Below are 25,956 nucleotides of genomic sequence, written 5' to 3' on the forward strand. Positions count from 1 at the left end.
TGAACCATCAAGTTGTTTTGTTTACAAGTCAGTATATGTATATATTCGTTGAATGACTTGTAATGTTATCGTTTATGCTTTATGGCCTGTATCGGAACATGACATCCCGAGTTTTGATTATATAATGAAAATGCATCTCTTGATGAAATGCTTGATAATTATTATTTTATCATATTTTGTTTTGGGAACAAATTCCGCAACTCTTTTAAATCAAAAGGATTTACTCTGAAATTATTTTAAAAAGCATAAATGAAACCGGTCTTTTCTGGCCGTGATTTTGGGGATGTCACAGTTGGTATCAGAGCATTAGTTTAAGCGAACTAAGAATTTGTAGGATTTCTAGACTTAAACTTAGAATACTAAGTGGAGATTGTGAGATGTGTGTCTGATATATTATAGACACGAGCACTCGTTTATTTTAGGAAATTTGCCTAAAATGCTTTTATGTACTAAATGTTATATGTTGCCATATATGATATTAATTGTTCGGATCTACAGTCTGTTGTCGACCGGATCTGGAAACCTTATGTGTGTAGGATTCTAAGCGTACGTCTACGACATTAGAACTAACATGTAAACGTTTTGGAGTAATAAGGATGATTTGAATATCTGTCCTGAATGAGGATCTAATTTCACCTTATTCATTGTGTAGATCAAAAATGGTGAGAACAAGGAGTGGCATTGGAAACGCGGATGAAAACAGGAATCAACCGCCACTGATTGAGCAAATACCTGTTGTAGCTGCAGCACCAGAACCAATAACGATGGCTGGGGTGCAATCCATGATTCAGACTATGTTAGCCGAACAAAGGGATGAAATGTGACAGATGTTGCATGATAATAGGGATGAACCTATCATACCTATTGAGGAACCCGAATTGATTCCCGAGCAATCGGAGGAAGGGAACAATAGTCGCATGGTGAGTCAAGTTGGGACTCAAGGAGAACAAAGGAACGATCTGGAAAGGAGAAACAACAAGGATGGGCGAATGTACAAGAACTTCTTGGGCGCCAAGCCGCCAAGTCTTTTTGGAAGCCCAAAGCCTGTTGAGATTATGGATTGGATCTCCGAAATGGAGATGGTATTTGAAAGTTGCAACTGTAGCAACAAACAGAAGACTTTCTTTGCAGTTAGACAACCAAAGACTGGAGTCTTGAGTTGGTGGAAGTTATTGGCAGATACTATGCCACGAGGAGAAGCCCTGAAAATGTCATGGGAGGAGTTCTTGGAACAGTTAAGGGTACAATATTGTTCAGAGATAGATCTGATTGATCTGAACAATGAGTTCCAAAACTTGAAGAAGGGGAGGATGAGCATAGATGACTATGCTACTGCATTCACTGAGAAAATGAAGTTATTTCCGTACCTAGTGCCAACAGAACTCTCCAAGATTGAGAGGTTTGCTAATGGACTGCCTGCTGACTTTGGCCCGACAGTCAAGATGGCAACTACTCTGAAAACAGTTGTTCGTGCAGCTAAGAATGTGGAGGCCCAGCAGAAGGAAAAGGGTCTGGAAAGGATAGATGTTGGTGAAAAGAGGAAGTTCGATGGAACTTCAGGGTCCAACAAGGAAAACAAGTTCTCAAAGTCTGGTTCGAGGGGAGGTGGAGGCGAAGCCAAGTGGTGCGAAAAATGTAAGAAGAAGCATCACGAGAAATGTGAGGTAGTGGCCACGTGCTACAAGTGTGGAAAGCCAGGCCACTATTCCAATGAATGTACCCTCGCTAAGAAAGTTTGTTATGGTTGTGGTGAGGAGGGACACATGATGAGGGACTGCCCGAAGAAGAAGGAGGCAACTGGACCCAACATTCCGCCAAAGCCGAAGGCGAGAGCATTCCAGATGACACTGGAAGCTGCTAAAGATGAAACTGATGTTGCTTTAGGTACCTTTCTCGTAAACAAATTGCCTGCCCAAATTTTATTTGATTCTGGAGCCAACTACTCCTTTATATCGCATGAATTTGGTAGAAAGCTAGCTTTGCCTGTTGATAGACTAGATAATGCTTTATTAGTCGAAGTTGATAATGGAAAGTTTGTAACTGTTAGTCATCGTATGAAAAACATCTTAATTGACTTGAATGGGAATAAGTTCCACGAGAAATTATTGCCTATAGATGTTAACGGTTTCGACATCATTTTGGGAATGGATTGGCTTAGCGCCATTGACGCCGAAATTTTATGCAAGAAGAAAATAGTCAAAGTAAACCCACCTGGGAAAGAGTCGTTTATGGTGTATGGAGATAAACGCAGAGTAAATTCTGGAATCATTTCATTGATGAAAGCCAGAAAGTATTTGGCTAAAGGATGTACGTCGTATCTAGCATTCATGATCGATGCTAAAAAGGAGAAAAAGGTGATGCAGAGCATTCCTGTCGTATGTGATTATCCGGAAGTATATCCCGAAAATCTTCCCGGATTACCGCCTGATAGACAAGTGAATTTTAGAATAGACTTGTTGCCAGGGACGACGCCAATAGCAAAAGCACCTTATCAATTAGCACCGACGGAGATGAAGGAGCTGATGATGCAACTTCAGGAGTTATTGGACAAAGGTTTCATTAGACCAAGTTCATCGCCCTGGGGAGGTCCGATGTTATTCGTAAAGAAGAAAGATGGAAGTATGAGGATGTGCATTGATTACAGAGAACTGAATAAAGCAACGATAAAGAATAGATACCCGTTGCCGAGGATTAATGACCTGTTCGATCAACTACAAGGTTCAAGTTATTTTTCAAAGATCGACCCGGGGTCAGGATATCATCAGCTGAAAGTAAGAGAGCAGGATATAGAGAAGACTGCATTCAGAACACGATATGGACACTACGAGTTTTTGGTTATGTCGTTTGGACTAACCAATGCTCCAGCAACATTCATGGATTTGATGAATAGGGTTTGTAATCCTTTCCTTGATAAATCTGTGATAGTGTTCATTGACGACATTCTGATTTATTCAAAGAGCCAAGAAGAGCATGGCAGACACTTGCGAGAAGTGTTAGAAGTCTTGAAGAAGGAGAAGCTGTATGCAAAATTCTCCAAATGTGATTTTCGGATTCGAGAAGTCCAATTCTTGGGTCATGTGGTCAACCAAGAAGGGATAATGGTTGATCCAGCAAAGATTGGAGCTGTAATGAAGTGGGAACAACCAAAAAGTCCATTAAACTGCTGAAAAGTTGAAAATAATTAGGGAAAGAATGTTAGTAGCTCAGGATCGTCAAAAGAGCTATGCTGACAATAAGCGAAGACCGATGACTTTTGAAGTTGGAGATTGGTTTTGCTTAATGTCTCGCCGTGGAAGGGACTTATAAGATTTGGTAAAAGGGGAAAATTAAGTCCAAGGTTTATTGGACCGTTTAAAGTTCTTCAGAGGATTAGGAACCAAGCTTACAAGCTCGAACTACCAGAAGAACGGAATGGAACTCATAACACTTTTCATGTGTGTTATTTGTGGAAGTTCACGGGAGAAGTTCCCGACATGATTCCACTTTCGGAGTTGAGAATTGATGAGAACAAAAGGTTGATTGAAGAACCAGAGGCAATCGTTGATTGAAAGACTAAGAAGTTGCGATGCAAGATGGTCGAGTTAGTGCTTGTCCGATGGAAACACACGAATGGGCCGAATCTTGCCTGGGAAATGGAGAGTGACATGATGGGTCGCTATCCGCATTTGTTTGTTGATGTGTGATTCCGGGGACGAAATCATTCTAAGGTGGAGAGAATTGTAACGCCTGTGTTTCTGGGCTTGTCATTAATGTTGATATAATAGTCTAGGTTAACCTTAGTAACCTGTTTTGAAATAATAGAAGTGTATTATTTGAGTATTATGTGTTTTGTGCTTAATTGCTTAATTATGTGATTCGATTAATTAAGAATAAAAATAATCGTCAAAATTTAAGTGTAAAATAAACTCGGTATCTTTACATGAAGTTGTAAGGGCCGAAACGAGGTTTCCGAATATATATAGAACGCCCAAATTTGACTTCGTATGAGGAAGTTATGATTTTCTGAAGTTTCGACTTAGCGGTATGCAGCCCGAATACTCGATTTGAGATCGAGCGGTTTTTAGCCGAAACAATCTAAACGAGAATCGAAGATCTCGTTGTTAGTAGTGAAACGATGAAAAGATAGGCGAGAACAGACGTCGGACGAAGAAGTTATGAATTTATAACGAAGTTTTCCTGTCCCGGCCTACTAAAAATAAATAATAAAAATAAATTCAAAATTAGCCGACGAAGTCTAAATGAAAGTTGTGGAGCGTAGTCTCACCTACGCGTGGATATAAAGAACGTCGAAAACGGAGTTCGTATGAAGAAGATATGAATTTCCGAAGTATATTAAATAATTAATATTTAAAATTAATCTTTAATTCGGATGTATATCCGAAGGAGTCACCGATCTGATCCGAAGTACGCCCAGCGTACTAGCGTACGCCTAGCGTACAACGAAGCATGACACGCCTCGCACTCGAGTTCTTCGGATGACGCATGCAGTGACGTATTCGGACGCGTATGCCCTGCGTACGGCTGTACGCCCAGCGTACTGCGAGGCTTCAGCCTCCTATAAATAGGATGCGAGGGTTCCTGGCATATTTGCTCAGTTCCTCTCTTTTTCGTGCTGAAGCTCTGTGTGTAAACCCCCGAATCCATCCCGACACTCCGGATCTTATATCCAAGTTAAGAAGGAAGTTTCACGCTCCCGAGATCCCGAGAGGTGCGATTCCCGAGCCGAAGCTCTGCCCGCGAGGAGCCCGGTTTTTGTGAAGATCTTCCAGATCTACCGAAGAATACTACTTCTAAAGTTGTAGTGCTATCCGATCATCTTCTAATCAAGTGAGTGTGTAGTTACTTTCTTCTAATGCATAATTATGAAGTATTCTATACGAAATACGTGTTATGTGTATAATTTTGTTGTTATGTGTGTGAATGTATATTCATTCTCTTCTATCTCATAGATCTGATTTATTTTCTATGAAATACAGGTTATGTGGGTGTGCCTCATCTGTTATGTGGAATATGTATTGAATGAAAATGCTATACAGGTTTTAAACTATGTATAAAAATATATATTTTTATCTACTAATATGTTGGGTAGAACATGGGTAGATAGTTGATGTGTGATAAACAGATGAGAGGCCTCGATGTTGTTGTTGTTGATCTAGTTATTCAGCGGAGTATGGATAACGACCACAGACTCTTTCTAGACAGTCCAGTGGAATGCTATCAGGTTCATAACCTGTAGGTGTTGTTAACGATGTGTTCACCGGTGTACTCTATCCCCTCATGGTTGCCTTTAGGACATCTATTGTTGAGGAAACCCCTTAGCAGTAATGTCCGTCCCGATGAAAATCCTAGATTAGGTCCCTTGAGATAGATGTTGTTTTAGGGACGTAAAGTGAGGATAACGGGAATGGGTAATCGGGTTGTTGTTGGTTGGTGAAATTAAATATAATTATTTATTGTGGGTTGAAAACCCTATATGCTCACCAGGCTCCCAAGCCTGACCCACTCAGTTTTATTTGTATTACAGGAAGTGGCGCAAGGGCATAAGATGGATGAACCATCAAGTTGTTTTGTTTACAAGTCAGTATATGTATATATTCGTTGAATGACTTGTAATGTTATCGTTTATGCTTTATGGCCTGTATCGGAACATGACATCCCGAGTTTTGATTATATAATGAAAATGCATCTCTTCATGAAATGCTTTGATAATTATTATTTTATCATATTTTGTTTTGGGAACAAATTCCGCAACTCTTTTAAATCAAAAGGATTTACTCTGAAATTATTTTAAAAAGCATAAATGAAACCGGTCTTTTCTGGCCGTGATTTTGGGGATGTCACAACATTGATTTAGGGGTATGAACTCACTTGTAGATGGTGGTTTGGATGAACTGAACGACGTAGGATTGTTAGGTGTCAAGTGAGGACTTGTACACACACTACGATCCTAATGAACATATAATCACACATATATGTACTCAATTAGTCTTAAATTACTAATTGATAATGTTAAGACATCCTAGAACATAATAAACACTTTATATAAGTGTTATATGCCCTAAGGATTGCATCTAAGTTATTGTGGGACAAGGCACTTGGGTTTAGGGTTCCAAAGGACCTCATACTTGAGTTTACTCTCCATATAACCCCACACAAGGAGTTTACGGTCGTAAATCCTTGTGTTTACGGCCGTGAACTCCTAAGCTTGGTGTCATATTGTGTTTTGAAGTTCTAAATGATCCCTAGAAGTATTCCAACTTGGTGGTTTAATTCTTGGAAGGGTTTAGGGCATAGATACACTCCTTTGAAGAGTTTACGGCCCCAAGGCCAAATCCCTTTGAGTTTACTGCCGTAAACTCTTATGGAAGGGTGTTTTTGATGCTTTCAAGTCTCATGCATATGTAGGATAGGTTCTAGACTTTTACCTAAAGCAAATGAAGGCCTTAGGCACACTTTGGTGCCTTAATTTGATGTTCACGACCCAAGCACCCTCTTAGGGCCGTAATCTCTCTTTGAGAGGGGTTTTTGAAGTGTTAAAGTCCTTGATTTAAGTGGAAGTAATTCTATGTAAATGTCCAAGGCTTTAGGTGCATTAAAAGCACACTTTGGTCCAAGTTTTTGGAGTTCACGGTCCAAGATCTTCTTGGGCCATGAACACCTAAACTTTGGTGTTTCATTGTTGTTTTCTTGTCCCGATTACACCTATATACAAGCCTAAGGTAGTAACATATTACGGGGGAAAGGCTAGGCATCATTTCGGGAGTTTACCGTCCAAGAACACCTTAGGGAGTAAACAGCTAAATCTAGTTATTTAGCTATGTAATCTATGTTATTAACACATTATAAGCTATATAACATAACTAGAAAGAGGTACTCACATTTTGGGATGAAAACCCGAAGATCCATGAGAGAGAAAAATGGCTTTTCTCTAGTTGAAAATGTGAATAATGAATGAATTTGGTTCAGAATTCTATTTATAGTCCTGAGATTTTTGGCAGAAAATATTTTTATTCCCGAAATGATCTCTAATAATATAGAGTGTTGGAATAACAGTGTTGCACAAAACCCTAGTGCATCCACTCTCCTGATATTTCCTGAAGTGTAAACCCTGAATTACTCAAACTTATACGAAAAAGTCTGAAAATTTACTGTGACTGATATAACTTCTATTGAAGTGATATTGTTTGTACATAATGGAAATTTCGGGTTGTCACAAAAAGGGAATGTTGAACAGAGAAGAATAGCTTGGGAACAGTAGGAGTTTGACCCCAGAATAAGGGGAAGCATTAAAGAACCCTGCTATAATTTTGGTATGCTTCCAAACCGCATTAATTAATTATACATGACTGGTGTACACCAAACAGTTATAGAGACACCTTGTAGGGGTCATTTCATTAAAGTTCATTGTTTCAAATTATCAGAACCCTTGTTTAGTTGTATTTGTTAATTTTGATGAAATATGATTCGTAGTAATCATACCAAGGTTAGTTCATTGTTCTAGTAATCATTTCTTCTTCCAATTAACATAATATCTGATTCATCAAGAAGTTTCGACATCATCATCCGACATGGTTTGGTTTGGTCCTTACCATGCAAATTTTTTGTGCTGTGTAAAAAGAACTCTTCCCTTAATCAACCGTCAGATGAAATTCTTCCGATCCATAACGCAAACCCTTATATCATCTCTCACTTCAAAACTTCAGAAGTACCCATGCGAAGGGTACCCCGCCCTTCTAACCTACCCAATAATTAATAGCCTTGAAGTGAAAAACACCAAAGAAGTATGAAAAGTCAGTAACTACTCAAAGTACACCTAGTAGATCTCCGAGAAAGACCACTCGTACCACAAGCCAAGTTTAAGAATAGAGACTAAGAACTCATTAGGTTATTCAATCGTTGTTAGGTGTATACGCAAGAGTGGTATATAATTTAGACTTAACAAGATTTAGGACATGTGATTCCGCCCTATCTCCTGCTCCTTGTCTGGTTGTGGACTTCGGGCAGAGTCACCCATCCGAACATTTTGTCGATCTAAATTATATAGGACTTGTATACACGAGTTGATGGTGGATAACCTAAGTATAAGCCATATCATGAGCTTCAGAGAAAAAGCCGACATGATTACTACAAACAACCAGAGATACCTGAGTGGAAGTGGTAGCGGATTACAAAGAATTTCATAATCAACTTAACTAAGGCAACAGGTGGACTTGGTTGCCATTTTGAGTGATCGTCGTCAGATTAGCCAAATCCGCACACTTCCTACAATTTTAAGGGATTGGGCTAAATAGAGAAGTCAACTAGGACGTGAGTCCGAGAAATTAGTTAGACAGCACGGTGTTCCAATATCTATTATCTCCATTTGAGATGGTAGAATCATCTCCCTGTTCAGGCAGTCACTTCAAAAGTTTTTGGAAACTAGGCCAGTCATGATGTATAGCCTACCATCATTAAACCAACAGACAGAATGAGATACGATTTAATCATTAGAAGTTGTGCGGAGAGTATATGTGATAGACTTTGGTAGAACAAGAATACCTACTTATCAACTAGTCGAGTCCTTGACCATGCTAGCATTTAAAGTTGCTCCATTTGAAACCCGCTTTGGTCGCAAGTACAGATCCTCTCTGTACTGGATTAAAGTAGGTGAAATGCAACTAGCTAGAGGTCCAATTTCCTGACAGCACCTTCGTTGGTCCGAAATTCATTTGAGAAACTACCGAGAAGAGATTACAGATCAAGGAGCGATGTGAAGCTCCCAGGCTCAGGCAGAAAAGCTAACGCCTTCGATAAGAGAAAACCCTTGGAATTCTAGGTTGGTGACCTCGTCAGGTGAAGGTCTCACCCAGAGGGGCATAATACGCTTCGAAAAGCATGGAATACTAAATCCAAGGTATGTGAGATCATTTGAAATTCTTACTAGAATTGACCCAGTAGCTTATAGACCCCGACAATCTCGAAAATCCAATAGCATACACCCTACTTTCCACGTCTCTAACTTGAAAACCGGTCGTCCAACGAGACTTTTGTTATCCCACTTGCTTTGATCGAGGTAAGCGAGAACCTCAACCTTGTGGAGAATCCATAGAAATCCTAGACAAAGAAGTCGTCAGGACTAATCAGATCGCTATCCCGATAGTGAAAGTCTGCTTAAAATGCATAGCGAGGACTTGAATTCACTTAGGAGCGCGAATATCAAATGAAACTGAGCTATTCTCATCTTTTCCCTTAGTTATTTGTATTTTCTTAAACTCTTATTTCGGGACGAAATTCCCTTTAACGGGGAGATGATGTGACAACCCGAAATTTCTATCTTGTAAAGTCAATCAATGCAATCCAAAGGTACACTTGTATTTGTTACCTTTTAGCGTTGCTAAGAGTTATTCTAGGAGTTTATAAGCTTCGTGCACATAGGACTTAATGCTATGAATTGTGAGTAAGGAATCTATAATTTTCAAATTGAGCCAAGATCATCCATCAAGGGATGTTTACGGCCCAAGGTAGGTTTACGACCGTAAACCCAAGCTTGGCCGTAAACCCTTTCCTACTTGTATAGATTTCCTTCATTATTCTTCATTTCTCACATCTTCTAGTCAAGAACTCTCATTTATCTTTCAAGTATCATCAAGAACACTCTTCTTTATCTTCAAAAGTCTAACTGATTCTTCCCTTCTTACTTGATATCATTCTTATTCAAGTCAGACTCTTTGATTTCATCCATGAAATCCATGTTTTTGGTTTAGATCTTCAAATCTTCATCTTTTCACCAAGAAAACCAAGAACACACACTTGTATTAGTTGTTATATACACTAATCATATACATATATGTGTCATTATATGCTTAATAGGATCCAGTTGTGCTTGAGACTTCACTTGGCATACGTAGCATTCTAATCGATCTTTCATTCGAATCACTCACTACAGGTGAGTTCATACCCCTAAACTTAACTTTTAAATGATTTGAAATGCTTTTAGGGGGGGGGGGGGAATACAAGTAGAAAACAATATGGTTATAGTATCAATCACATGTGATTTATAACTACCAAACAAAAGGATTTCTTCAACTTCAAAACTGTGTTATCAAACAACCTATTTCAAATCATTTTATAAACTGACATCAAGTCATCAATAACCATTGAAATGGTTAAAACTCTTTTTATATGATAAACTCTTTATCGTTTTACAAAAATCTTTTAAAAACTTATATATTGTCAAAATCATGTCTATATAGATATAGTTATATAAATAAGGTTGAGAGGGCTTAGGACTGATAACTCGCCTTATTTCCTGTTCCTTATTTAGTTGTGGACTTAGGGTATCGGTTGTTTTTCCGAGTGTTGTTTAAATCTTAGTTATATATTATGTGTGTATTTAGATATAAAAGTTCTTCCAATCAGTTCAATACCTTTGGGTAGCAAGGGTGTACAAACATGATCAGTTATTCAACTGCATAGCTTACTAGTAAACTATAATAGGTATAGTTTAGAGAACTACTACTTACTATTTCTAGAACAATGAAACTTACAAGTGTCAGTTCATACATGAGTCAGTTCAAACACACAATAACAAGAACAGAAAGGAACATACAATAACAAGAACAGAAAGGAACATACAATTACAAGAACAGAAAGGTACATACAATAATAAGAACAGAAAGGAACATTCATCCTTTTACAAGAACAAGATAACATTAATGTGAAACCACTACTTCACAGCATAGCAATATATTTTCTTAGGCCACATTTTGTAACCAGAGTCTCCTGGAGGGAGAGCGGGCATTGTGTGTATAGATCTATATTGGACTGACAATCCCGCATCCCGATTGTTAGCTACAGTTTGGCCGGAATTCCAAGGGGTGACAAATGTCACATCAGTTTCGACGCCAGCAGGTTGTCGTGTTAAACACTCGTCAATCAGTATGGTTATAACCACATCACATTTTAACCTTAACTAAAAAAATTGGTTTTAAGGTAGTTAGTGCTTCATTAGTTACTTATTACAACATTACTGTACACTATCATTTTCCCATTACATTCGTATAGTGATCTTCTCACATAAAAGGTAAGGTAAACTATTTTCTGGTAATGATAGTCATATACTTGGGAAAAACACTCACTTTTACAAAAGAACAAATATACAGGACAGTCGGGTCTTCGTAGAGGACTACTCTCCATTTTAGTAGAAAATATAGGATTTTTTAGGAAGTATACAAACTTTACATCAAACATTTACAAACTTTACATCAAACACTTACAAACATTTTCTTCAAACTTATACAAACATTTGACACTAAAATACTTATGAACTAACCAGATTTAATGCTGATCTACTCTTTCAAAATAACTTGTATTCTCAGGTCACCAGTAGACAGGTACAATTGGCCAGGTTTTGAGAAGACGATATACTTTCAAGACTCGTATTTTATTTTGATATAAATATTTTTAGTGTCCTACAAATACATTCAGAACACACTTGTATTAAATTCAATTATTAGTGTAATGGATGATGTCGTTGCTTGTTTTACTATTGCGCAATGTTATGGTACTATACATGACATCCTCTGCCCCTGAATTTTTCCGCCATTCTGGTTTGGGGGTGTGACATATTTTACACTATTTTCAAAAGAACAGAACATACAAACAGTTGATTCTTGGTAGAAGTCTACTTTTCATTTAATGCAGAAAATATAGGATTTTTTGGGAAGTATACAAACATTGTCACTAGTCAAATACAAACATTTTCATGAAACAAATTCAAACACTTGACACTAAAATACTTATGAACTCACCGACTTAAATTTTGATTCTCTCTTTCAAAATAACTTGTATTCTAAGGGAACCAGTAGACAGGTACACTGGATCAGGTGTTGAGAAGACGGAGCATGTTTAATGCTCGTCTATTATTTTTGTTATATATATATATATATATATATATATATATATATTTGGTGTCATACGACTATTCATAGAACATACATGTATTAACTATTCTATTAATGTAATGGATGTTGTTGCTTGTTTTACTGTTGTGCATTGTTATGATATTGTACATGAAGTCCTCCGTCCCCGAACATTTCCATCGTTCTCAGTTTGGGGGTTTGACAATATGTATTTGTGGCTCCTTCTATCGGATAATTTAAATTAAAGGGACTAAGAAGGCAGGTCATAAACAACCTATGCCCCAGTAAAGCAAAAAAGGGGGACCATTTAGACCAAAACGTGAAATTTCGATGAACTACAATGTCATTTTCTCTATAATTTTCCTATACAAACAGACAATTTGAATCAATATGATTCAATATAAATAATCATATTTTACTATATTAATTTGTATTTTCAAAATAATTTTTAAGAATTTTGGAACCAATTACAAAATGGTTATGATAGAATTAGGTCTAATTATTATGTTTAGGCTGTTGGGAGTGGGCGTCGCTAAGACCCTTGCTAGCACAAGCCAACCACCGCCCTTGGCATGTAGTAAGGGACGTGCTAAGATACACTTGCTAAGCCATAAAGGAGATAGATAGATTGAGAGAGAGAGAGAGAGAGAAAGAGAAAGAGCAATGATTAATTTTGATTGGTTGTCGCTATTTTCTTTTATTTTCTTAATTTTTTCAAAATAAAACCTATTAAACTCCTCACACTACCACTCCCTACATTTTTCAATCTTTACATGCTAAGCTTATATGTGTAACAACCCGATATTTCAACTCTTTGTAATGACCTAAAAAGTCAAGTATTGTAACCACTTTTGAGTTAATAAAATAAACTTTGATAATAAAATGTACAAAAAGTTCTATTTAAATTCCCTCTATGTTTAAATGTCATTAAACCATGATCGTACGTAAAAAGAACGCCTGAATCCGGCTTCGTATATTGAAGTTAAAAATTTTCCAAGTTCGGCTTAGCAGCAGACAGCTAAAAACTCGAATCGGAGATCGAGCGACTTTTGGCCGGAATGACCTAAACGAGAATCGAAGGTCTCGTCAATGGTATTTCAGCGGTAAAAAGTCTGGCAACAACCGACGTCAGATAAAGAAGTTATGAATTTTTAAAGAAGTTCCTTAATCACGTCATTTTAATAAATAAATAATAAAAATAATTTCATAATTTGTCAACGGAATCTAAACGAAAGTTGTAGATCTTAGTCTCACCTACGCGTGGATATAAAGAACATCGAAAACGGAGTTCGTATGAAGAAGATATGATTTTTTGAAGTTTATTAAATAAATTATATATCAATTTATATCAAAATCCGATAATATTTGAAGGAGGAGTCAGCGTCCTCATCCGGGTTACGTGCTGCGTACCCTCGTACGCTCCGCGTACCCGAAGGCCTTGGTCTCGGTCCGTCCACGTCGCCCCTATGCGAAGCTACCAACTCGTCGCCCCGTCCGACCCGTCGTCCCATCCAAAGTCGAGGCAGTCGAGGACTCGCTCATGCATGACGTACGCGTACGGGCTGCGTACGAGCGTACACCCCGCATACCGAGGCTTCTCAGACCCCCTATAAAAGGGATGCGAGGGTCTCCAGAAAAATTGCTCATTTCTTCTCACTTCTCTTGCGTTTTGCCTCGTTTTCTGTGCCCGTTCAAACCTGAAGCCTTGGTCATTTTTACTCAAGTCCTGAAGGTCAATTTTACTCCCGAGATTCCCGAGAATCCCGAGAAAAATCCACTTCCCGAGACGAAACTCTGCCCAGTTTTCCATCTCGCTATCTTCAAACTTCCAAGTGAGTTCATACCCCTACAAACACTCTTTAAATACATTTTTAAATGCTTTCTATACTCTTTAAGGAGGGGAATACAAGTAAACATACGGTTATTATTGTGTATTTCATAGAATTTCACTTTACTCGTTTTTATCAAATGAATCACTTGTGATTTAGTACTACTATGTGAAAACTCTTGTCATACTTCGCATGCACTAGATTCATACAAAGTATTTAGAAATTCCAAAGTATTCTTCGTTGCTAAACCGTTTTATACATTCTAAAAACTTATGATTTATGCTTTGTCAAACATTGTGAAAAAAGGATAAACTTTGCATACAAAACTACTACTTTAATACAGACTTAGTTGAGAATCCATGAGACGTGTACATCTTCAAACACTGCCTTTTTGATAAAAGGTATCGCTACAAGTCCTGTCTATAACCAGAGTCTCCCGTACGGAGAACGTGTCAAATGTGTATAGATCTATACGGGAAGTCATGATCCCGCGCCCTGACTGTTAGCTACAGTCCGTCTTTTGGGGTGACAGTTGTCATAACGTTACGACGCCTGAAGAACGTCGCTACAGGCATATTATGTTTAGTATGGTTATAAAACTCATCGGATATACAATTATTATGGTATTATGCTTTTATGAACGAGTAGCTATTAAAACTATTCTTCATCTAACAAGTGCGATCTTCGTATAGCTTTATTATATAAAACTATGCCACAACTTTTAAGCACGTCGGTTGCTTGCGATTTTCGGTCTTAGAGACTGCCAGTTATGTTAGGAAAATAAGGGTTTTTCCTGCATCTAAAACAAACAACTAATAGGAAAATAAGGGATTTTCTTATAACACGAACATTCGTATGCATTTCATACTTTTATAAGAAAATAAGGGTTTTTCTTGGAAAGCACAACAAATCATATCTCAACTATTAGGGAAAATATGGGATTTTCTGGATCTAATACATTCATTTTCAACCCAACGAATCATAACTCTTTTCATTTGAAAATACTGCGTTTTCTGGAAAACATACATGAACTTTCGAATGGCGTATATTTTCTCAAAACACTACTTATGAACTCACCAACTTAATTGTTGACACTTTTTCTTTGAAATAACTTGTATTCTCAGGGAACCGCTAAGCAGGTTTGGAAATCAACTTTTGAGGATTAACATGCTGACGTTAATTACTTCTTTTGAAAGATGTTTATGTATTTATCTTTTGAACATGTAACGAATACAATTATGTAAACATTTTGGAAACCTTAATATGTATGGTGGTGTGTACTTTCCTTTCTATGAACCGTTATGATACTGAATATGACGTCCTACGCCCCCGAACGTTTCCGCCGTTCTGGTTTGGGGGTGTGACAGATTGGTATCAGAGCATCGTTTATAGTGAATTAAGTATATCAAAACCATTTTTTGGTATACAACTATAAACTCAACTGGGCAAAAACACTCTGAGAAGAGTCATACTTTTGAAATTAAATTTATTTAGTTTTTGTAAAGTAAGCATACATTCATTTCGTACTAATAACAGTTTCACATCGGACCATTTTAGAAGTATTATAAATAAGTTGTGCAGTGCAGGTACGCCTTGGGACATGTAATCGGAACTGGGAAGGATATAGCCTGATCAAATATATTTGTCCAAGAGCCGACTAACGTATGCCAAGGAGTGTCTGCAATGGACTACAAATTTAAAACTTACCAAAAGCACATCATTACATAATTCTAAGGGAGTCTTGGTGTTGTCATCAGCTATTAAACTTAAGGGTAAATTTCATGTACTCTAGCTTATAGTCAATTCTTAACCCTATTCTAGTACAGACTAAATGGCTGGATTCCATCACCCCAATGACCCCTACTTTCCCAACCAAGGAAATGGAGGATGGATCGAAGATGATCCCGAAGAAGACGAAGAGCCGATAGAATTGGATGGGGGAGATGACTCTGGTACAGATTCAGAGCCAGAGGTTATCAATCCACCGGCCCTACAACCTCCTGTCCATGTGAGGAACTTCCAAGGACCCACTCCTGTGTGGGGAAGTCACCTCCACCACTGGAGCCGACAACAAAGCTTACGCCCTCCCTACGGCATGTGCCGAGACTTTTATGATGTCAGAGGCGGAGGATCGGCAGACCGAGCACTTCCGGTCATGGTTGGCAAACTAGCCAACCAATGCTATCAATCCGGAGTTCAAGCCAACCGGATCCGCGAGATCAACGTAGAAGTGCAGGTCCACACTTCTGACATCCGTAGGCTGGATGGAATTCAGGACCGTGCCCAACTCCAATCTGAGGCATTTCAGGCATATATGATTGCAGCCCTAGCTGAGTTAAGGGATCAACAAGCCGCTTTTGATAGGCGTCTAATGGAATCGAAGCAATCAGATGCGGAGTCAAGCTCCAAGCGCAACTTGCATCGCAAATAGTGCTTGCCAGGATTCCAAATTTTGTTATAAATTTGGACTTCGGATAAGAATATAATTTTCTTTAAAACTTTCTGTAATCAGAGACCTTTAGAAAGGTCAAAAAGTTTTGTCTAAACTCGAATGTAACACAACTATATGTTTAATATATATATAGGACATATCTCTTTCTTGTTTTAATTATGTGTAGTCCGTTCAATTCATAAATACATCTATTCAAACATTATTTATGAATCAAGCTCAAAACCCTGTGTTGGCCAAACCAAATTCTTAATCTATTAAAGGGAGTTAACTCAATATCATTCAACTCGCAACCACCGAAACTTATAATATCTCATTTCCTTTTTGGCAGCGCAATGCCTCCTCGTAGATCAGGACGTACAAACGCAACCCCACCACCACCTCCACCACTACCATATGATCCGGCAATGGTCCAGGCTGCTATCACAGCAGCAATAGCAGCAGCCCTCTCTCAAATAAACTCCAATGCAAATGGAGGTACAGGAAGCAGCACGAATCATCCCAATCGTGGTACCGGCCAGGGCCATGTAAGGGAATGTACTTACAAGGAGTTCTCCAACTCAAAACCAAAGACTTTTAATGGCAGTGGAGGAGTCATCGCACTAATGCAATGGTTCGAAAGACCGAAACAGTCTTCGAGATCTGCTCGTGCCAAGAAACAAGCAAGGTTAAGTTCGCTGCTTACACTTTCATAGATTGAGCCCTCACTTGGTGAAAAAGCCATGTGAATTCAGTGACGCTCACTGTCGCTAACGCCATGAGTTGGGAAGAACTGAAGGTTCTACTACTGGAAGAATACTGCCCAAGGGGCGAAGTGCAAAAGCTTGAGCAGGAGCTCTGGAATTTGAAAATGTCTGGATCTGATCTAGTCGCCTACACAGCTAGGTTCAACGATCTCGCTGCTTTGTGCCCTACCATGGTTAGCTCAGAATCAAAGAAGGTCGAAAGGTACATTTGGGGGTTGTCACCCCAGATTCAAGGGCATGTCCTAGCTTCCAACCCTATCACCTACAACAGCGCTAAACGCCTGGCTCAACGCCTCATCGACTACGGAGTGAAACAGAGTACCATTGCAGCAACTGCAAATCCACCTAGGGAGGCTCAGGGCCAGAGTAAGCCGTGGAACAAGAGGAGGGGACAAACCCTCCAGGAGAACCCCAAGAAACAACAAGTGGTAGCGACCCACGCTATTACTGTACCTACCAACTCTACCCCCACAAGTTCATACAATGGAAAACTACCAAAATGTAACCAGTGCAACTTCCACCACCACGGTCTCTGCCGTGACCTTCAATGCACCAGGTGCAATAAGAAGGGTCATACATCCCGCTATTGCAAAGAGCCAACCCAACAATCCGCCCCCACTGCTAATACCGGAATAAGCCGCGCCTGCTTTGAGTGCGAAGGCACAGGGCACTACCGCAGGGACTGCCCGAAGGCAAACAACAGGAATACCGGCGGAAGGGGCCGAGTTTTCGCAATGGGACAAGATGAGGCCATTGCGGACCCTACTGTTGTTACGGGTACGTTTCTTCTCGATAACTCGTATGCATGCATTTTGTTTGATAATGGAGCGGAAAGGAGTTTTGTGAGTCACGACTTTAAAAGCATGCTAAAACCAATACCACAATCATTAAGTGAACCATTCATAGTAGAAATGGCCAACGGGAAAACCGAAGGCACTAAGGAGATATATTTAAACTGCATCCTAACTCTAAACGATAATCTCTTTCAAATCAACCTCATGCCAGTCTCGATTAAGAGTTTCGATGTCATCATTGGCATGGATTGGCTGAGTTTACATCGTGCGGACATTTTATGTTACGATAAGGCCATTCACCTTAATCTGCCAATCGGCGAAACCTTCCTTGTCTTGGGCGACAAACCTAGTACCACTCTTAGTATCATCTCCAGTATCCAAGCTCAGAAGTACCTACGCAAGGAGTGTCATGCGTTTTTAGCACATGTTGTAGATGTGAAACGCGAAGTCCAGGACGTCAAGGAGGTGCCCGACGTATGCGATTTTCCCGACGTGTTTCCCCGAGGACCTTCCAGGAATACCACCCGCAAGGCAAGTCGAATTCAGAATCGATATGGTTCCCGGAGCTACCCCAGTATCCAAAGCATCCTATTGATTAGCCCCGGCAGAGATGCAAGAGCTATCCAGCCAACTGAATGAACTACTTGGAAAAGGATTCATCAGACCGAGCTTCTCGCCATGGGGAGCACCCGTGTTGTTCGTGAAAAAGAAAGATGGATCGTTCAGGATGTGCATCGACTACCGAGAACTCAACAAACATACCATCAAGAACCGATACCCCCTACCCCGAATCGACGACTTATTCGATCAGCTCCAAGGAGCCAACTATTTCTCCAAGATCGATCTAAGGTCGGGATATCACCAGCTGCGAGTCCTAGAGAGTGATGTTCCCAAGACGGCCTTCCGAACGAGATACGGACATTATGAGTTCGTAGTGATGCCGTTCGGACTAACCAATGCCCCGGCCGTATTCATGGATCTAATGAATCGGGTATGTCGTCCATTCTTGGATAAATTTGTGATAATATTCATAGACGATATACTCATCTATTCAAAGAATAAAGAGGAACATAGTCAACACCTGAGATAAGTCTTAGAGACGTTACGAACTGAGAGACTTTATGCAAAATTCTCAAAATGTGAATTTTGGATTAGAAAGGTGGACTTCCTCGGTCACGTGGTCAGCAAGGAAGGAATCCACGTGGACCCCTCAAAGATCAAGGCTATCGAAAACTGGTCTGCGCCAACCACACCAACCGAAATTCGCCAGTTTCTAGGTCTTGCTGGATATTATCGAAGGTTCATCCAGAATTTCTCCAGCATCGCAAAGCCTCTTACCGCTTTAACCCAGAAAGGTGTGACCTACAACTGGGGAGAAAAGCAAGATGCTACATTTCAGACTTTGAAACAAGCCCTCTGCAGTGCACCTATCCTTTCTCTTCCGGAAGGGACCGAAGATTTTATGGTGTATTGCGACGCTTCGAAGCAAGGGCTGGGCTATGTGCTAATGCAGACGGGAAAGGTTATTGCATATGCCTCACGACAACTGAAAACGCATGAGGTCAATTACACCACTCATGACTTAGAACTTGGAGCAGTGGTCTTCGCTCTTAAAATCTGAAGGCACTACCTTTACGGTACCAAGTGCACTGTCTTTACAGACCACAAGAGTCTCCAACACATCTTCGACCAGAAGGAGTTAAACATGAGACAACGACGTTGGGTCGAATTGCTCAACGACTACGAATGTGAGATTCGCTATCATCCGGGAAAGGCAAACGTCTTAGCCGATGCCCTTAGTCGAAAGGAGTACTCTGGCCGAAGAGTGAAGTCATTATCCATGTCGATCCATTCGCACCTGTCAGCGCAAGTCAAGGAAGCTCAAATAGAGGTCTTGAAACCCGAAAACGTGACAGGTGAGGCCCTTAGGGGAATGGACAAGAACTTAGAAATCAAGAGTGACGGAGCACGCTACCTCATGAACCGGATCTGGACACCCAAGTTTGGTGGGTTCAGAGAGGTAGTTATGAGCGAGGCACACAGGACCCCATACTCCGTACACCCAGGGTCAGACAAGATGTATCTAGATCTCAAACAACTCTACTGGTGGCCAAACATGAAAGCGGAGATTGCTATTTATGTGAGCAAGTGTTTAACCTGCGCCAAAATAAAAATAGAACATCAGAAACCCTCAGGTCTACTCCAACAACCTGAAATACCTGAGTGGAAATGGGAGCAGATTTCCATGGACTTCATAACCAAACTGCCCAAAACTCAGAGTGGCCAAGATACTATTTGGGTAATCGTCGATAGATTAACCAAGTCAGCCCATTTCTTACCGATCAAGGAAACTGATAGGATGGAAAAACTATCAAGAACCTACATCCAGGAGATCGTACGACTTCATGGAGTACCGATGTCCATCATCTCAGATAGAGACAGCAGGTTCACTTCCAGATTCTGGCAATCATTGCAAAAATCCATGGGAACAAGGTTGGACATGAGTACAACATACCACCCACAAACTGATGGACAGAGTGAGAGGACGATCCAAACCTTAGAAGACATGTTACGAGCATGTGTAATCGACTTTGGTAAGGCATGGGATGTTCACTTACCTTTGTTCGAGTTCTCTTATAACAATAGTTACCATACTAGTATCAAGACCGCTCCATTCGAAGCCCTTTACGGCCGTAAGTGCAGGTCACCTCTGTGCTGGACGGAAATGGGCGACACGCAATTGGCAAAAGGCCTAGTCCCTAATAGCACCCTCACTGGTCTGGAGATCATCAGGGAAACGACTGAAAAGATTGTGCAAATACGAGAACGACTGAAGTCCTCAAGGGACAGGCAAAAGAGCTATGCTGACAAGATACGTAAACCCTTGGAATTTCAGATTGGCGACCATGTACTACTAAAGGTCTCACCCTGGAAGGGCATGATACGCTTTGGAAAGCGTGGAAAGCTAAATCCAAGATACATTGGACCCTTCGAAATCATTTCGAGAGTTGGTCCAGTGGCCTACAAACTCCAACTTCCAATCGAGCTTAACAAGGTACATCCAGTATTCCACGTATCGAACCTGAAAAAGTGCTTGTCCGACGAAACACTTGTAATTCCACTCGATGAAATCGAGCTAAATGAAAATCTTAACTTTGTGGAAGAACCCGTCGAAATCATGGATAGGGAAGTTAAACGAACTAAACAGAGTCGCATTCCAATAGTAAAGGTTCGATGGAATGCTAAGAGAGGACCCGAGTTCACATGGGAACGGGAAGACCAAATGCAACAGAAGTATCCACACCTCTTCCTCAGTCCCTAAGACTTCTATTTGTATTAAAAATTCGGGACGAAATTCCCTCTAACGGGGGGGATGATGTAACAACCCGATATTTCAACTCTTTGTAATGACCTAAAAAGTCAAGTATTATAACCACTTTTGAGTTAATAAAATTAACTTTGATAATAAAATGTCCAAAAAGTTCTATTTAAATTCCCTTTATGTTTAAATGTCATTAAACCATGATCGTACGTAAAAAGAACACCCAAATCCGGCTTCGTATATTGAAGTTAAAAATTTTCCAAGTTCGGCTTAGCAGCAGACAGCTAAAAACTCGAATCGGAGATCGAGCGACTTTTGGCCGGAATGACCTAAACGAGAATCGAAGGTCTCGTCAATGGTATTTCAGCGGTAAAAAGTATGGCAACAACCGACGTCAGATAAAGAAGTTATGAATTTTTAAAGAAATTCCTTAATCAAGTCATTTTAATAAATAAATAATAAAAATAATTTCATAATTTTCCAACGGAATCTAAACGAAAGTTGTAGATCTTAGTCTCACCTACGCATTGATATAAAGAACATCGAAAACGGAGTTCGTATGAAGAAGATATGATTTTTTGAAGTTTATTAAATAAATTATATATAAATTTATATCAAAATCTGGTAATATCTGAAGGAGGAGTCAGCGTCCTCATCCGGGTTACGCGCTGCGTACCCTCGTACGCCCCGCGTACCCGAAGGCCTTGGTCTCGGTCCGTCCACGTCGCCCCTATGTGAAGCTACCGACCCGTCGCCCCATCCGACCCGCCGTCCCATCCGAAGCCGAGGCAGTCGAGGACTCGCTCATGCATGACGTACGCGTACGCGCTGCGTACGAGCGTACGCCCCACGTACCGAGGCTTCTCAGACCCCCTATAAAAGGGATGCGAGGGTCACCGGAAAAATTGCTCATTTCTTCTCACTTCTCTTGCGTTTTGCCTCGTTTTCCGTGCCCGTTCAAACCCGAAGCCCTGGTCATTTTTGCTCAAGTCCCGAAGGTCGATTTTACTCCTGAGATTCCCGAGAATCCCAAGAAAAATCCACTTCCCGAGACGAAACTCTGCCCGGTTTTCCATCTCGCTATCTTCAAACTTCCAAGTGAGTTCATACCCCTACAAACACTCTTTAAATACATTTTTAAATGCTTTCTATACTCTTTAAGGAGGGGAATACAAGTAAACATACGGTTATTATTGTGTATTTCATAGAATTTCACTTTACTCGTTTTTATCAAATGAATCACTTGTGATTTAGTACTACTATGTGAAAACTCTTGTCATACTTCGCATGCACTAGATTCATACAAAGTATTTAGAAATTCCAAAGTATTCTTCGTTGCTAAACCGTTTTATACATTCTAAAAACTTATGATTTATGCTTTGTCAAACATTGTGAAAAAAGGATAAACTTTGCATACAAAACTACTACTTTAATACAGACTTAGTTGAGAATCCATGAGACGTGTACATCTTCAAACACTGCCTTTTTGATAAAAGGTATCGCTACAAGTCCTGTCTATAACCAGAGTCTCCCGTACGGAGAACGTGTCAAATGTGTATAGATCTATACGGGAAGTCATGATCCCGCGCCCTGACTGTTAGCTACAGTCCGTCTTTTGGGGTGACAGTTGTCATAACGTTACGACGCCTGAAGAACGTCGCTACAGGCATATTATGTTTAGTATGGTTATAAAACTCATCGGATATACAATTATTATGGTATTATGCTTTTATGAACGAGTAGCTATTAAAACTATTCTTCATCTAACAAGTGCGATCTTCGTATAGCTTTATTATATAAAACTATGCCACAACTTTTAAGCATGTCGGTTGCTTGCGATTTTCGGTCTTAGAGACTGCCAGTTATGTTAGGAAAATAAGGGTTTTTCCTGCATCTAAAACAAACAACTAATAGGAAAATAAGGGATTTTCTTATAACACGAACATTCGTATGCATTTCATACTTTTATAAGAAAATAAGGGTTTTTCTTGGAAAGCACAACAAATCATATCTCAACTATTAGGGAAAATATGGGATTTTCTGGATCTAATACATTCATTTTCAACCCAACGAATCATAACTCTTTTCATTTGAAAATACCGCGTTTTCTGGAAAACATACATGAACTTTCGAATGGCGTATATTTTCTCAAAACACTACTTATGAACTCACCAACTTAATTGTTGACACTTTTTCTTTGAAATAACTTGTATTCTCAGGGAACCGCTAAGCAGGTTTGGAAATCAACTTTTGAGGATTAACGTGCTGACGTTAATTACTTCTTTTGAAAGATGTTTATGTATTTATCTTTTGAACATGTAACAAATACAATTATGTAAACATTTTGGAAACCTTAATATGTATGGTGGTGTGTACTTTCCTTTCTATGAACTGTTATGATACTGAATATGACGTCCTATGCCCCCGAACGTTTCCGCCGTTCTGGTTTGGGGGTGTGACAATATGGCTATATAAAAACATGTGGCAATAAAAGTACCCTTGTGGCATTGTGTTACGAGTGCTAGCATTCCCTCCAACCTTATAAAGTTTTAACCTAATTGTTATTAAATATTTCAAAAAAAATGAATTTTTTCACAAATTCCAAAAGAATAGAGACAATGCTTTAAATTAACACAATTTAGCTTTTTTTTACTTAAACAACAAAGAAGCAATGTGTATATATCTCGATTATTAAAAATACAAAACTGTAAAAGACAATTAGCGAGGGTGCTTATGATTCTGAGTTTTGTACCTCAACGGCTCAACCAACTCAATTCAATTTAAACAAGGATGATAACTTAAAAGGGTGATATGTGTTTTTATTTGTACATATTTAGTCACTGAATTTTCTTTTATCCATATTTGCCAATTGAATTTGTTATTTTGTACACAATCAATCCTTATGACTAGTTGATGTGGGTTTAGTCGGTTTTCGACATTCTTGGCAGCTCTAGCGAGCCTCTGGAGATATTCTTCGACAAATCTCTGGCATGAAATCTAAAACAACTTGATTTTTGATTTTTAGATCAAGAAAACACACACACACACAAGAATTCTTCATCTTCATCCATTCAAGAGCATAGACACACTCATGCTGCTGCTACCCAGTTGTCATTTTCGCGTCGATGACGACTTCCGAAAAAACTTAAGTTATCTCCGACAACCTTCGATCAAACTTCGTCCGCTTATCCTTCACATCAGGCAACTATAGCCACTTCGATGAGTCTTTCAACTTCGAAGATCCCAACCTGTCTGGCAGAATCTATTGTCTTCTCCAGCGAAGCTTGAATAAACCAGGCGATGTTCCTCATCGACTAGAAGGTCAAAGTTGTACAAGTCATCTAGTTCACCATACAAGCTATTGAATGCATGACTTTTTAACCCAAAAATCACATGTAGATCGTGTGACTTACCCTTGCCATCTTACCCCTCAGAACATGTCATCTATATTAGCTAGAAAATAACATATTTTCTTTTCAGATTAGATATTGTTAAATCCTATTCTTGGTATTTTTCTTAATGCTCTAGGTACAAACCTGTGATGCAATGCCTCTTGGAAAAAACCATCACATGTAGACAACCTGACCCGACATGAAATTAGTGGGGTTGAGTAAGGAATTTTAACATGTTTAAGTAAACAGGTTGACACGACCTTACATGAAAATTAAACAGGTTTGGTTAAGGTCAATACTTTCAACTCGAAAATGAATAGAATATGAACTGTTTAATTATATATCATTATTTATAAATTTCATATTTCTATAAATATATTATATATTATAGACTGTAGTGAGTCAAACTCAATAAATAAAATTAAAATCCAAACTTTCAAAGTGACTTAATTTTACTCCTCCTAAACATTTATCCGTTTTGCTCCCGAAGTCTAACTTTTTTCATTTTGCCTTCTAAACTAACTATAAATTTTGTCATTCCACCTCCCACCTCTAGTGTTTCACCTTTTATTTTTCTTCACCCCATTTGTTACTTTCCAACCTTTAAAATGTTTCAATCAGATATGACACAATATATTTACAAGGCCGAAAACTAAATTCGAAGCCAGAAAAAAAATCGACATGAAAATAAACGGGTTGACACGACACGACACAATAATTAAATAGGTCAGGTTAGGGTCAAGTTATGATACCTATTTTCATGATAAGTACTATTACGAGGCATGTAATTACCTAAAACCTCATACTGTAAGTTGAAGTATATATTTGGTATAACTATGATTTGGGGTGAACTTAAAACAGTGAACTGATGATAATTTGGTGATGTAATACGTAGGTTCTTCTACTTATCTTTTTATATTAGAAAATAAGTAGAGTAAAACCATAAATTTCAAAAGAGATGAAAGTATGGAATCTGTGTAAGAAAGTTATGGATGTTTTAAAGTTGAGATGTAAGTACGTTGTTATTTCGAGAAAGTCAACAAAAGACCAAGTCAACAATAAACTTTTGAATCACCATGTCATGGTGGTATGCTTATCACGAGATGGTATGAGGTGAGTCACCAAGACATGTATCAAAGAGAAAGCGACACGTGGAGAAAGGATGAGATATATGGCAATAGTCGGAGAAGTTGGTGGCCACGACGTCGTGATGCCCAAATTATAAATATGTCTACTTAATTTCTATTGAGAGATTTTGGCAGGTATGATCAAAGATGCTACTCTGAAAGCATTATTGGGAGATTTTAATAGAGGGGCTATATCGTTATATGGGAGATATGGGGTTGAGTTACAATATACTATGAGGTATCTTTTATCATGTTATTACGTAATTATGGCTATGTTATATTTCGTAAAGGGTTGTTAGACCCAAGTATGTGTTATGGGATTTCGTGATATGGTGCTATTACGAACCCTGTGATTTGTTAAATGTTAATTTAGTCATTATGGTTTATATACCCTAAT

Source organism: Lactuca serriola, chromosome 8 (assembly GCF_051521515.1).
Source record: "Lactuca serriola cultivar US96UC23 chromosome 8, Lser_US96UC23_V15, whole genome shotgun sequence".
NCBI lineage: Eukaryota > Viridiplantae > Streptophyta > Magnoliopsida > Asterales > Asteraceae > Lactuca > Lactuca serriola.